The sequence below is a fragment of the Dicentrarchus labrax genome, unplaced genomic scaffold (assembly GCF_905237075.1).
Source record: "Dicentrarchus labrax unplaced genomic scaffold, dlabrax2021, whole genome shotgun sequence".
NCBI lineage: Eukaryota > Metazoa > Chordata > Actinopteri > Moronidae > Dicentrarchus > Dicentrarchus labrax.
This window is the reverse complement of record NW_026136722.1, coordinates 22,334,858-22,348,844: the sequence shown is the minus strand read 5'-3', so window position 1 is coordinate 22,348,844 and position 13,987 is coordinate 22,334,858. Positions and strand designations below refer to the sequence as shown.

Genomic DNA, 13,987 nt, shown 5'->3' with positions numbered 1-13,987 from the left:
TGCCAGACATCGAGGGAAGAAGCGCCTTGAGTGCCTTATCCATCCCTGAATCGCATCCACATCAATTTCATCACATGCCTCTTCCATAGCCTGCACAAGAGGCATGCACACAAAGGGCTGCCAATCGTATACCTTCCACTGCCATGCCGAAAATAACTCTTCTATGGGGTTCAGAAATGGTGAGTATGGTCCGAGGTATTGCACGAGAAATGGTGGGTGGTCAGCAAAACCAGTTTTTGGACTGGGGCTGCGCGATGAAAGCTCACGTTGTCCCATACTACAAATTACCGGTTTCTTTGATGGTCTGCATCATTCATACACTCTGGTGGTGTGAGAACGTTGTTGAGTCTGTCCAGAAATGTGAGAATATGGGCTTTGTTATATGGTCCAAGGTTGGCATGACGGTGGAGGACACCATGCGTATTGTAGATGGCGGCGCACATTGTGATGTTCCCACCATGTTGGCCAGGAAAATCTATAATGGCTCTGTGGCCAATGACGTTTCTTCCCCTTCTTCTGGTCTTTGCTAGGTTGAACCCAGCCTTATCTATGAAGATGAACTCATGTGGGATTGCATGAGCATCCATTTCCAGTACTCCCAGAAAACAAAGAACAAAAATCAGCCAATATAGTGTTATCCAGTACACTGGGAAACAATGTTGCGTGTAGTGTACTGCAGTCAATATTGTACTTACATCCACATATGCTTGTCTGAGCTCTTTGTTTCTTTGAGAGTTTCTCTCAAAAGGCACCTTATAAAGTTATTGTTTCATTCTGATTTGGGTTCGCTTGAGAATGCGAGCCAATGACTGACTGACTCGTTCAATGTTGTTGAATATAATGTTGTCTTGGATGATGTGGCTTTGAATTTTTCGTAATCTGATTTCATTATTTTCCAAAACCAACAAAAAAACAAAAATATAGTTCTTGGACAATGCAGCCTAAAGATATTTCCCCCACAGTAGAGTAAATTGTAAAGGAAACTTGTACAGTTACTGTATGACATCAGCCATTAATGAAGTAAACAGGTGTCACCCAACTGATACACTATGACATGGGGTGTACTACATAGCGTGAAAGAAATTTTGGTTACATACCTGTACTCCAGTCTAAATGTCCGGATGACAGAGGCGACAGTAAGTTGGGCTGCACTCTCTGTCCAGCCTCTCGCATTGCCATCCCATGGTGACATGATGAACTCAGGTTGCTCTGACTTTATTTGAAAGTTGTTGTCTTCTTTGGCCATGAACTCCTCTACCAGCTCTACCCCTACCTCTCACTCTTCATCCCCCTCTCATTCTCACCCTCCCTCTTCCTCTCTCTGCGACGTCTTCCATTGTTGTTGTAAAAAAAAAGGTGCTCACCTGTGGTCTTTTTATAGTGCTTACTTCCTGATTGAAGTGGTAACAATTAACCATTGAGGTGTTTAGCCAGGTGGCACATATATTGGCCAATTAGCTCATGTAGTGTAATTTTGAATGGCACTGTTTTGAAATGGCAAACATGTGACTATGTCAGATTGTTGTGTCTTATGCAGAGAACCGTGTTCAGTGCATTTAAAAAGTACCATTTTGAATTGCAAAATGTGTATAAAGCAGAAAATGTGTTTGTGTGTTTTGGAGACTTGAGAAGAGGTTTTGCTCTCTGTGTGTCAGTTTAAATAATTGTGCTATGCATGTAATTTTAGTGTGTTGGCAATTGGAAAAAACTGTAACCGCAGTCTAGGGTCATTAGGAATAACAGGTGTAGAAAACAACATAAATTGGAAACTGGTGAGGAGAGGAAAAAAGCGGAAAGACGCTGGATCAGAAAACTGAACACCAGATTCCCCCCACGGTCTAAATATTAGGAATTATTAAAACACTCCAGGGCACAAACTGTATTTTTTTCAGAATAAAAACAACAGCAAGAATGGCCAGCACACACCCCTGTTTCCCAGTAAATCCCCACAAGGGATACCTTGGGAAAGAGGATTTCATTTTCTAACCCTAACCCACTATAAGGGACAGCTCACACAATCCACAGTAATCAAATCCATTGTTAATATATAAAATACTGTTTGTTGCAGCTTTAAGTTCCTGTGCTGTTACTACCTTGCAGGTCTCACTTATTTATTTCTCTGACTCTGAACAGGATAATGTATGTACATACTGTATGTGTAATCATCAATCACTACTATTAGTGTAGTTGTTGCTACTGTTGTTGCTGTGCGTCTGTCTGTCTGTCTGTCTGTCTGTCTGTCTGTCTGTCTCTCTCTCTCTCTCTCTCTCTCTCTCTCTCTCTCTCTCTCTCTTTCACCCCAACTGGTCGAGACAGACGACCACCCACTTAGAGCCGAAGGATCTGTCCTAGGTTTCTGCCTTTTAACGGGCAGTTTTTCCTTGCCCTTGTCTCCAAGGTCTTGCTCATGGTGGTACTGTTGGGTCTCTGTAATTAATGTTATAAGGAGTTCGGTCTAGACCTACTCTATTTGGAAAGTGTCCTGAGATAACTTCTGTTATGAATTGGCGCTATACAAATAAAATTGAATTGAATTTAATTTAATTGTATGGATACTGTATATGACAGTACTGAGCTAGACCACTAGGTGGCAGGGCTGAAGAGGTTTTGGTCTGACTGTTCTCTGGGAAGCTGTCACTCTGAGCTCTGTGCTGTCAGCACTAACAGCACTGCCTCCAGGACTGACACCGTGGGGAATAACTGCGATGGATGGGACATTGTCAACTGTTTTTTCAATATCAAACCTGCTAATAGAAATGATAATGCTTCACCACCACAGGCACCTGAGTGTATTGTGCCAATTCATAACAAAAGTTATCTCAGGACACTTTTCAAATAGAGCAGGTCTAGACCGAACTCCTTATAACATTATTTACAGAGACCCAACAGTTCCCACCATGAGCATGAAAACTAATCATTTCTGCCATCCCCACACAGGGACATTTTCCATCAACAGCATTATTATCTGTGCATCCACCCATGTGATTTACATGATACACTGTCTCTGTGGGCTTGCATATGTAGGGAAGACCACCATAAAACTTAAACAGAGGATAAGTGAGCACAAAAGCACCATCCGCAGAAACGTTCTGGATTATCCCGTAGTAGTGCATTTCCATGATGCCCGCCACGATGTATCCTCGTTACGTTGCTGTGGTATTGAACAGGTAACCCTATCACCTTGGGGTAGTGACCATGACAAACTACTTAAAAAAGCATAAGGCTTACTGGATTCACACTCTTCAAACACTGGCACCAAAGGGACTGAATGATGAATTAGTTCTTAGCAGTTTCCTGTGATATCTTACACTGAACTGTTAATATGGATTTTACCTGAATATATATTTCTGTATATATATTTTTCTTCAATAGGGCTTTTTGCTCGAGACAGGATACATATAGATGTAGATGTATGATCAGGTTCATTTAGAAATGTCACCTATTGTTTATGTCCATTTATATATGTATGTATTAATGCTGCATGAGTTTTTCCAGCTCCACATATGTTTTTTGAAGGCTGTCACATGGGAACTCTGTGTCATTAATGTCTTCCTACAGGACATGGATGATTGTTTGCAGTTGTGTAGCCACTTTCTATTTAAGATGGCTTCTCATTATCATATATCATTTTTCTGATGAAGGTCTAGTACCAAAATGTTGCAAATAAATGTTAGTATTGTAAGTTAGACAGTCTGTGGTAATTTATCTTTCTGTGTTAAGAAACCAAAAAGAATTTTTGGGGTTTTTAATATCTAGGATCTTTTTTTTAGCAAACCAGCCCATACTTCCATCATTTTTGAGCCGAACCATTATAATCAAGGATGCACCACAAACAGAGGGTGTTGCACAATGCACAATGACCTATAGAGCATGACACGCCCAGGGAAACCTGCTGTTTTTTTGGTTAAAATTCCGAACCAATTTATTTTTGGTCAAAACATTTCAAATGTTTCAAAACTAGGTGTGTGAACCAGAACATAGCAGGCTACATGTTGGTGGAAAAGGCCTATCAGTGTCTGTCCTGTCTCATCTCACAAATGAAAAAAGAAAGAAAAAAGAATCCTGGAGAACACTGCCGGTCTGTACATGTGTGAGTGTGATGAGAGAAAGAGAAAAGATTTGTATAAAATTAAATGAAATAATGAAAGTAAGTGGGGTATTAAGGGTTAGAGGGAAAGAAGAGATAAGAAGTGGTGGGTATAGGTAATGGGAACATAGCAAGTGAAAAGGCTTCCCAGGTAGCTACTTGTGGGCCTGGGCCCCTGGGCAACAAAAGAGGGATAAGGCACTGTGTCTGGGTTATGACAGCTGGGTCAACAAAATTACTATTGTGACCACAACATCAACAGTTCAGTTCAATTCAATTCACACAATTGAATCACAGTGTGACCATTATCACCACAACATAATTCCTGACACTCACACAACACATTTAACTGTATAACTTTAGGCTGCAGGGGGTAGCAAGGACTTTGGCCCCCAATGTTATATTTTGGATGTTTTATTTTTTTATATAAATATAATAAGTTAAACTTTATGTAATTTCCCCTCAGTCCCTCTCTTAGACCTTTTCCACCAACAGGGAACCGGCTCCGTTCCGGTGCAACCACCTAGTTTTGAACCAAAACTGAATGGGTTCAGAACAGTTGGTTTCCAGTTGGAACCAAAAGATACAAGGTATTCCTTGGGAACCAAGTGTCATATTTTACAGGTTGTTGTGCATTGTGTAGTGCCCTCTGTTAATGTTGCACCCGATTACTCATGCAAAAGTTCTATTACTGGGGAAATATTGCCATCTTTTGGTCCGCTCTAACATTGTCATAGGGGGTGGTTGTCTAGTGCGTGTTGTGTTTCATTCAGTTGTGTGACATAATGAGGAGTCATCCTCAGTCACCATCAGCATCAGCCAGTGAACCTTGGACAGATGTTTCAAGAATAAGATATACATAATCTTAATGCTTTTTTGTTTTCTGTTAGTGGAGGAAATTTTTTGGGGGTACATTAGTGAAGCTGAGAGAGAGAAAGAGAGAGAGAGAGAGAGAGAGAGAGATAAGTTCAAGATTTGTAACGTTGTTTACGTCAAATTGTTTTCAAGACAATTTTGACCTCTTTTTAGGTGGAAGTAGGGAAAATTAGTCATTCCCCAATTACTTTGTCTTATGGTGTCATAATGATAAAGACAGTTGGAAAACAATGAGATACAAAAGGAAGGATGTAGGCTCTAGAGGAGGATCTTTTCCTGGCTAAGATTTTTAGAAATTCTATTATTATTAGTGGCTTGAAAAATAGTGCAGCTGTGGGGAAAAAAATCTCCCATGCATGCTCCTGGCCCGCCATAGATTTCATCTTGCTTCTTCCTTGATGTCTATACCTCTCTCTCTTTCCCTACTTTCTCCTCCTTTTCCTCTCTTTTAACTCACTCTTCTCTGTGCTGCACTGTCAGCCATCTTGAGACCTTCCTCTCTCCCCTGGTAGTTGGCGATATATTTCAGATGTTTGGATCTAGATCTTTGTCCTCCAGGGGATTCAGTCTTTAGTCTCTCTCTTTCTCCGTTGTGTGCATGTTGTTCTTGTCTCTCTCTCCCTCTGTGTGTTTTCTCCTGTCTGTGCGAATGGTGTGCTTGAACTTTGCCTCTTGTGAGTCTGTGTAGTCTGTCCTCTTCCATCTCTCCATGGTGGAAAGGACATCGGTTGGCTCAGGTCCTATCTGTGTGGCAGCACCTTAAAGTTGCTTGACATCCTGCTGGATCCATATTCTTCATATATGTTTACAATCTATCTATTTATTTTCTATTTATATCTTATTTGACATCTATTTGCTGTTTGTCAGTCCTGGAAGAGGGGGTATCTTCCATTTATTCCCTGTTGAAGGGTTTTTAGGGCAGTTTTTCTCTATGTGAATGGGAGGTCTAAGGATAGAGGGTGTTAACCTTCATCCAATCATCGGCCAAGTATTTTTTGAAAGTGTCTGTAGATTGTAGAGACCCTCAAGGCAAATGTCAAGGTGATGTGGATTAAATATTGAGGATCAGTGCTCGGGGTTTAGGGGTGACACTGGAACTAGGCCTTAGTTGTTACCTTGATTGACCTTCCTCCTGCGCCAACATCAGTTCGTAAGAGTGCCCCAAACCCTTTTGGTCCAGGTACCAGCAGTATGGCTTTGGTAGTTGGTTTCGATACCTTTGCCAAAGTTGTCATCCAGAACTTAAATGAAGTCCAGTCCACAGGAACTCTGATTGGCCAGCTGTTGAACTCTGACCCTACCCATGACTCTTGCCAGCACATACCAGCATAACATCAGAGATAACATTATTCAATTCAATTCATTCAATTTTATTTGTATAGGCCAATTCATAACAGAAGTTATCTCAGGACACTTTTCAAATAGAGCAGGTCTAGACCGAACTCTTTAACATTAATTACAGAGACCCACAGTACCACCATGAGCAAGCACTTGGCGACAGGGCAGGAAAACTGCCTGTTAAAAGGCGAAACCTAGGACGATCCTCCGGCTCTAGGTGGGTGGTCGTTGTCTCGACCAGTTGGGGTGGAGAGAGAGAGAGAGAGAGAGAGAGAGAGAGAGAGAGAGAGGCGACAGACAGACAGACAGGTGCACAGAACAACAGTATTGGCAATGGCAGTCAAGCAGGACCATGGCGGGGCTCCACCGGATCCATGAGAACCTGCGGCGAAAGCACAGAACTCCGGGGAAGAAGTGGAGTTAGTAACATGCATTAAAGGGACATGAATGAGTGCAGAGAGAGAGGGAGAGTAGCTCAGTGCACCATGGGAAATCCCCCGATAGTCTAGGCCTATAGCGCATAACTAAGGGATGGTTCGGACTCACCTGATCCGCCCTAACTATAAGCTTTATCAAGAGGAATGTCTTAAGCCTACTCTTGAAGTGGTGAGGGTGTCTGCCTCCCGAACCCAACTGAGCCGGTTCCACGGGAGGAGCTTGGTAACTGAAGGCTCTGGCTCCTGTTCTACTTTTAGAGACTATAGGAACCACAGTAGCCCGCATTCGAGAACGTGGTGTTCTAGTGGGGTAATAGGGTACTATGAGCTCTTTAAGATATGAAGGGCCTGACCATGAAGAGCTTTATAGGTGAGGAGGAGTATTTTAAATTCATTCTACATTTTATAGGGAGCCATGCGGTGCTAGTACAGGGAGATGTGATCTCTTTTTCTAGTTCCTGTCAGTACTGTGCTGCCGCGTTCTGAATTAATTGGAGCGTTTTAATGGACTTATTGGGGCAACCTGATAATAAGAGTTGCAGTAACCAGCCTTGAGTAACAATGCATGGATTAGTTTTCTGCATCTGTCTGTGATAGTATGTGTCTAATTTTTCTAATATTACGTAATGAAAGAAGGCAGTCCTAGAGGTCTGCTTTATGTGGGGTTAAATGACAAATCCTGATCAAGAGAACTCCAGATCCTGCGTGGTGCTGGGCCAGTTTGCCTCTGAGTGACTTATCTTTGAATGGTCTCTGGTTTTGGGGCCAGACGATTCGGTTTTTGAGTTTAAATCGAATTGGGTCTCGGTTTATGTCCTTAGATGTTTGTATTTAGATAATTGATTATTTCTTGGGTTGTTGTGTTACTGCGTACATCTGCTAGTGAGTTATGGGTGATCCTATAATGTTGCCTAGGGGCATATATAGTAAATAGTATTGGTCCAGTACGACCTTGTGGAACTCCTGTACTTTAGTATTTATGGAGGTTCTCGTTACATGTACAACTGTCGTCTGTAGTATGACTTAACCGGTTGGGCGTTCCTTTAATGCCATTGTGCTCGCTCTGTAAAGATATCTGGTATGGTGTCAAGCGCCTAGATCTAATAATACAGTACGGACAGTCCATTGTGGCGTCGAGGTCATTTTCTTTACGGCTGTCTCTGTGCTTGTGACTCTAACCTGACTGAAACCTCAATAAACTATTGTTTGTAAGTCCACACTCTTTGCGACTACCCATCTTGACGGGGGTTATCGGTCTATGTTGGCTAAACCCCTGGGTAGTCTTTTAGAGGGGTTTATTATAGATAACATTATGTTACAGATCCCAAGTGTACTGCCACAGTCACAAATTATTTGGGTTCAATGTTATTTAGTTAGGGTAAACAGGTGAAACTTTTACAGGAATGAAGACATGAACCACTTTCTCTTCCTGATTTTCCTCTCATTTATTACAACATTTGAAAAACATTAAATATAAATACTCAAAGCATTCCCTAGTGCATTAGTATCTTTTTCTTTCAATGTCCATTGTTTGGTTTACTGTCCTAGCTTAATATAAGGTAAGATACATTAATAATAAGGCATATAAGTATGGCTTTTTTATCCTTTAACATGTTGTCAGTTTCCCCACACTCTTCAAACCCAAAAAATATTACTATTTGCTCAAGTACATGCGTGCATGGCTACCATCACAGGGCAGCTGTGGTTCATGAGGTAGAATGGGTTGTCTACTAATCAGAAGGTTAGCGGTTTCTGTTCTGATGAGCTGTCTGTCTCTCTCTCTCTCTCTCTCTCTCTCTTTCTCTCTCTCTTTCCTAGGTTTCTGCCTCTTAACAGGCAGTTTTTCCTTGCCCCCATCGCCAAGTGCTTGCTCATGGTGGTACTGTTGGGTCTCTGTAAATAATGTTATAAGGAGTTCGGTCTAGACCTGCTCTATTTGAAAAGTGTCCTGAGATAACTTCTGTTATGAATTGGCGCTTTACAAATAAAATTGAATTGAATTGAATTGAATTGAATTGAATTAAAGTGAATCAGCATATGGATGGGTGATAGTGGCATGTAGAGGGCTTTGAGTGGTTGGGAAACTAGAAATGTGCTATGTAAGTGCATTCCATTTACCATTTACGTAATGAGAAAATCTTCTTTGATTCCACTAAATCCCTGTATGAATTTTTGCAGCCAACATTACGTCAGTTCATCAGTGTGCTCCAATCCCTCTTGCTCCAGGTGTCAGCGACAAGGTTTTGGTGGTTGTAACTTTGCCAATCGAAATCTGAAATGAAATCTGGCCCCCAGCAGCTCTGATTGGCCAGTCTTTGAGCTCTAACCCGACACATGACTCTTGCTGACACATAACAGCATAACATCAGAGATAACATTACTACATCTTCCAGTACGCTGCAGACACAGCATGGAGCATAGAGAAGCAGTAATGGAGAATATGACACTGTCTACTGGTCCTCACTTCATCATTAAAACAGATTCTCATTGAAACATCAAACTCTGCAGCCTTCATTGTCACATCAATCGACATCACTTGGAGTCCATTCAAGATGAGATCTTTGGCCTCTGAAAAAAAGTGACATCTATACTTACAAAATGATTGATAACAAAATTGAAACACATCATAGTTCATTTTCAAGGACCCCAAGTGATTTAAGTCAGAGTCTGAGACAACGATAATACTTTCTCACCAGCCTCTGCAAATTTTTAGAGATACCGAATGATGAATTGTGGTGCGGTTTTCCTGCCTCAAATGGATCCGAGACATTTTTTTTATTCTCACCATGAACAGTTTGTGATGCACCTCTGGTCGGGGGGTGTTGCTGCTTGGATTTTTAGAAACACTGGGAAAGATGAGATAAGGTCTTTTTAAATTGTCTTTCTGAGGCAGAGAAGCTCACTGCTGATTTTTAATTTATCTGCAGCCCTGCTTTGTTTCTGAAAGTATTTCTGGTGATGGCTGCGTTCTGAGCCCGCTGAACGTAATAACAGCTATTTAACTGAGAGCATTCATTCTCATATTATTCAGAGACTCACTCGGAGATGGACAGATTGATAACTGCTTCTTACATTATATGGGGCACACTCAGAGAGACAGACAGATTGATAACTGCAGCACATCGTTCTGAAAGGATGGCTGGAGAGAGGAAATGGTTTCTGAAAAATGAGAAAGCAAAAGATGAGAGAGACAAAAGCAGAGAGAGGCCGGGGATGGGGATGGTCCCAGCTTTCCAAGGGGCCTAAGGAGAATTTAAAATATACATATATAACAACTAAATGTAACTTTTTCAATACAATTTCATACTTGCGCAAGTGAAAATGTAAAATTAACTCATTAACACATTCATTAAATTGATACTGATACTCTGAAAGGACCTGTGTGTAGGAAATTAGTGCTATCTAATGGTGTTGTTGCAGATTACAAACATTGGTTTGTCCATTCTGGGCTACTGTAGAAACACAGTGACCCGCTCCTTCTGTTGATAAAAACAGCTCATTCTAAGGTAACAAAAAACACAAGGATTCTTATTTTGAGGTGATTATACACTAATGAAAACATACCGTTTCTGACAATAGATTCTCCTAAATGTTACACACTGAACATTTAATTTAATACTGATGCCTCTATATAGACCTACATAAATAAACAAGACCATTAGCAAGAAGATTGGCTATTTCTTTAAAGTTTTTTTAATTCAATTCAATTCAATTCAATTTTATTTTATTTGTATAGCGCCAATTCATAACAGAAGTTATCTCAGGACACTTTTCAAATAGAGCGGGTCTAGACCGAACTCTTTATTTACTCACATTATTTACAGAGACCCAACAGTACCACCATGAGCAAGCACTTGGCGACAAGGGCAAGGACAAACTGCCTGTTAAAAGGCAGAAACCTAGGACAGATCCTCCGGCTCTAGGTGGGTGGTCGTCTGTCTCGACCAGTTGGGGTGAGAGAGAGAGAGAGAGAGAGAGAGAGAGAGAGAGAGAGAGAGAGAGACAGACAGACAGACAGACAGACAGACAGACAGACAGACAGACAGACAGACAGGTGCACAGCAACAACAGTATTGGCAATGGCAATCTAGCAGGACCATGGCAGGAGGCTCCACCAGGATCGATAAGAACCTGCGAGACGAGAAAGCACAAGAACTCCGGGGAAGAAGTGAAGTTAGTAACATGCATTAATGGAACATGAATGAGTGCAGAAAGAGAGAGGAAGAGAGGAGCTCAGTGCACCATGGGAAATCCCCCGATAGTCTAGGCCTATAGCAGCATAACTAAGGGATGGTTCAGGACTCACCTGATCCAGCCCTAACTATAAGCTTTATCAAAGAGGAATGTCTTAAGCCTACTCTTGAATGTGGTGAGGGTGTCTGCCTCCCGAACCACAACTGGAAGCTGGTTCCACAGGAGAGGAGCTTGGTAACTGAAGGCTCTGGCTCCTGTTCTACTTTTAGAGACTATAGGAACCACAAGTAGCCCAGCATTCAGAGAACGTAGTGTTCTAGTGGGGTAATAGGGTACTATGAGCTCTTTAAGATATGAAGGGGCCTGACCATGAAGAGCTTTATAGGTGAGGAGGAGGATTTTAAATTCTATTCTACATTTTACAATGCAGCTTCCCAGATTCAGATTTCCCTTCATATCAGAGAAACAAAGTGGTAGAATCACTACTGCTTTTGTCCACAGGGGTCGCCAGAATCAACACAAAATCAAAGTTCCTTGTAGGGGCTTTAAAAGTATGTACGATTTAGTGGCATCTAGTGGCTAGAAGTTGCAGAACTGAACACCACTGGGGTCTGTCTTTGATGACCTCGAAATGAGAATGGGCTGCCAAGTGTGTAAGAGAAACTACAGTCATGAAAAGGTGTGTGAAAAGTAGATAGCAAGTGAGCTTAGAAGTCTCAACAGTTAGGAGAAATGACAGTAGTAAGTTTTCATAGTTTTTATTTGTCCTACTACGATCCTGCATCATATCGTAAAAGTATACCATCATGGATTTTGTGGAAAATTTTTTCAAGGCATGCTAATTTTACAGTGACACAGTCTGGGTAAAATGATGTTGAATGTCCAGATTGCAAACATTTGAATATGGCTCAGTGTAGGAGAAACTACAGTGTCCACATAACTCCTATCTAGACCCAGTGTGTACTGTAGAAACATACTAGTTCAACAAGGCGGACTCCATGGAAGATATAAAAGGTTTTCTACATAGTTCTTAATGCCTGTGGATTCCATGATTCAGATTCCCCTTGAAATCAATGAAAGGTGGTGGTACAAACACTATCACTCGTAATCCACAGGGGAATAGAAGATCCTTGTTGGAGTTTGAAACAATGACAAAATGGGTAAAGTGGAACAGCAGGAGAAGTCCTTTATTTGCTCATTTGAGGGTCTCCTTGTGGTCATAGTGTCCCGAGCAGCTGTTTGTCAAGCCTAGGGCTGGCTATAAAAGGGAAATGAGGAGGAGGGCGAGATGGAGAATAAGGGAGAGAGACAAGAATGAACACAGGGAATTACAAGACACGAAAGAAAAAACACAGCTACACAACTACAAATAGATTGAAAGATAAAATCTAGTCCACGAAGTCCAGCCAGATCAATGAATTTGAAAGTGTATCAGATGTCAAAACACTACATGGAGGGAAAATACTATGAGACAACATTTAAGTTATCACAGTGGCAATAATTTTATATTTTGCGAGGTAGGCAGTAGATATATGACATTTACATTACAAATTAATTCAATTCAATTCAATTCAATTTTCTTTGTATGATGCCAATTCATAACAAGTTATCTCAGGACACTTTTCAAATAGAGCAGGTCTAGACCGAACCCTTTATAAAACTATTTACAGAGACCCAACAGCAAGCACTTGGCGACGGCGGCAAGGAAAAGCTTCCTTTAAGAGGCAGAAACCTGGGACAGACCCCGGCTCTAGGTGGGTTGCCGTCTGCCTCGACCAGTTGGGTTGAGAGAGAGAGAGAGAGAGAGAGAGAGAGAGAGAGAGAGAGAGAGAGAGACAGCTCATCAGAACAGAAACCGCTAACCTTCTGATTAGTAGACAACCCATTCTACCTCATGAACCACAGAGAGAGAGAGAGAGAGAGAGAGAGAGAGAGAGAGAGAGAGAGACACACACACAGAGAAACAGAGACAAAGGTGCACAGCAACAACAGTAGCAACAACTACACTAATAGTAGTGACCAATGGTAATGATGATGAACATGAAGAAGATGATGACGACGATGACAACAGCCCAAACGATGGGGGACGATGACCAATGATAATAGTAATAATAGTAACTGTAGTAATAATAATAGTAATAATAATAATAACAATAATATCAGTAATATTAGCAATGGCAGTCAAGCAGGACCATGGCAGGAGGCTCCACCAGGATCCATGAGAACCTGCGAGATGAGAAAGCACAAGAACTCCGGGGTAGAAGTGAAGTTAGTAACATGTTACTAACAATTAATCCCTCAGTATATTCTTGGTCTATCCCAGGTTCTCCTCCCAGTTGAATACAGTTGGAAAACCTCAACAGGGAGGCATCAATATCTGATGTCTGAGCTCCTCGCCCTGTCACTAAGCATGAGCCTTGACTCCCATTTAATGGAAGCTCATTTTATGTGCTTGAATTCACAATCAATTCAGTTCAATTCAATTCAATTTTATTTGTATAGTGCCAATTCATAACAGAAGTTATCTCAGGACACAAATAGAGCAGGTGTAGACCGAACTCCTTATAACATTATTTACAGAGACCCAACAGTACCACCATGATCTCATTCATTCGGTCACTACCTACTAAGATAGTTGATTGTTGAGTCTCATTCCCAGTGTCGTTATTTGATGCCCTGGGAATGAGACTCACCAATGAACTATCTTTCTCGGCTCTGTCCTAGTGCTCCTAATGATATTTACAAGAATCCACCGGTGTCTTAACAAAAACAACCAATCAGAGCCAAAAGCGATAAATAGAAACTTTGGAACTCAACAATCATCTATCTTTCTCACTATTGGGACTATGTATGCAGGTTAACGGTCTAGCTTCAGTGTTTCACTTTACTTTTGATATTTTTAAGCAGTAAAGGAACATCAATCAGCACTCTGATGGAGCAAGGGGAACATAATTCTGTAACCTTGGTGTGACTCAAGGAAGAACAAATGTTAGATATTTACATCTGTGTACTGTACTAGCAGGATTTCAATAACATTTTCTTAGAATATTCGTTA

General features: G+C 41.3%; 1 long non-coding RNA gene across 3 annotated transcripts in view; it reads left to right on the top strand.

Annotated features, from left to right (window-relative positions):
• The window catches only part of LOC127355836 (uncharacterized), a 94,545-nt gene that overhangs the window by 39,947 nt on the left and 40,611 nt on the right, over positions 1–13,987 (top strand). For all 3 annotated transcript variants that reach the window (XR_007881859.1, XR_007881858.1, XR_007881860.1), the window contains exon 2: positions 10,662–10,792. This is a non-coding gene — a long non-coding RNA (uncharacterized LOC127355836). The remainder of the gene's footprint in view (positions 1–10,661; positions 10,793–13,987) is intronic.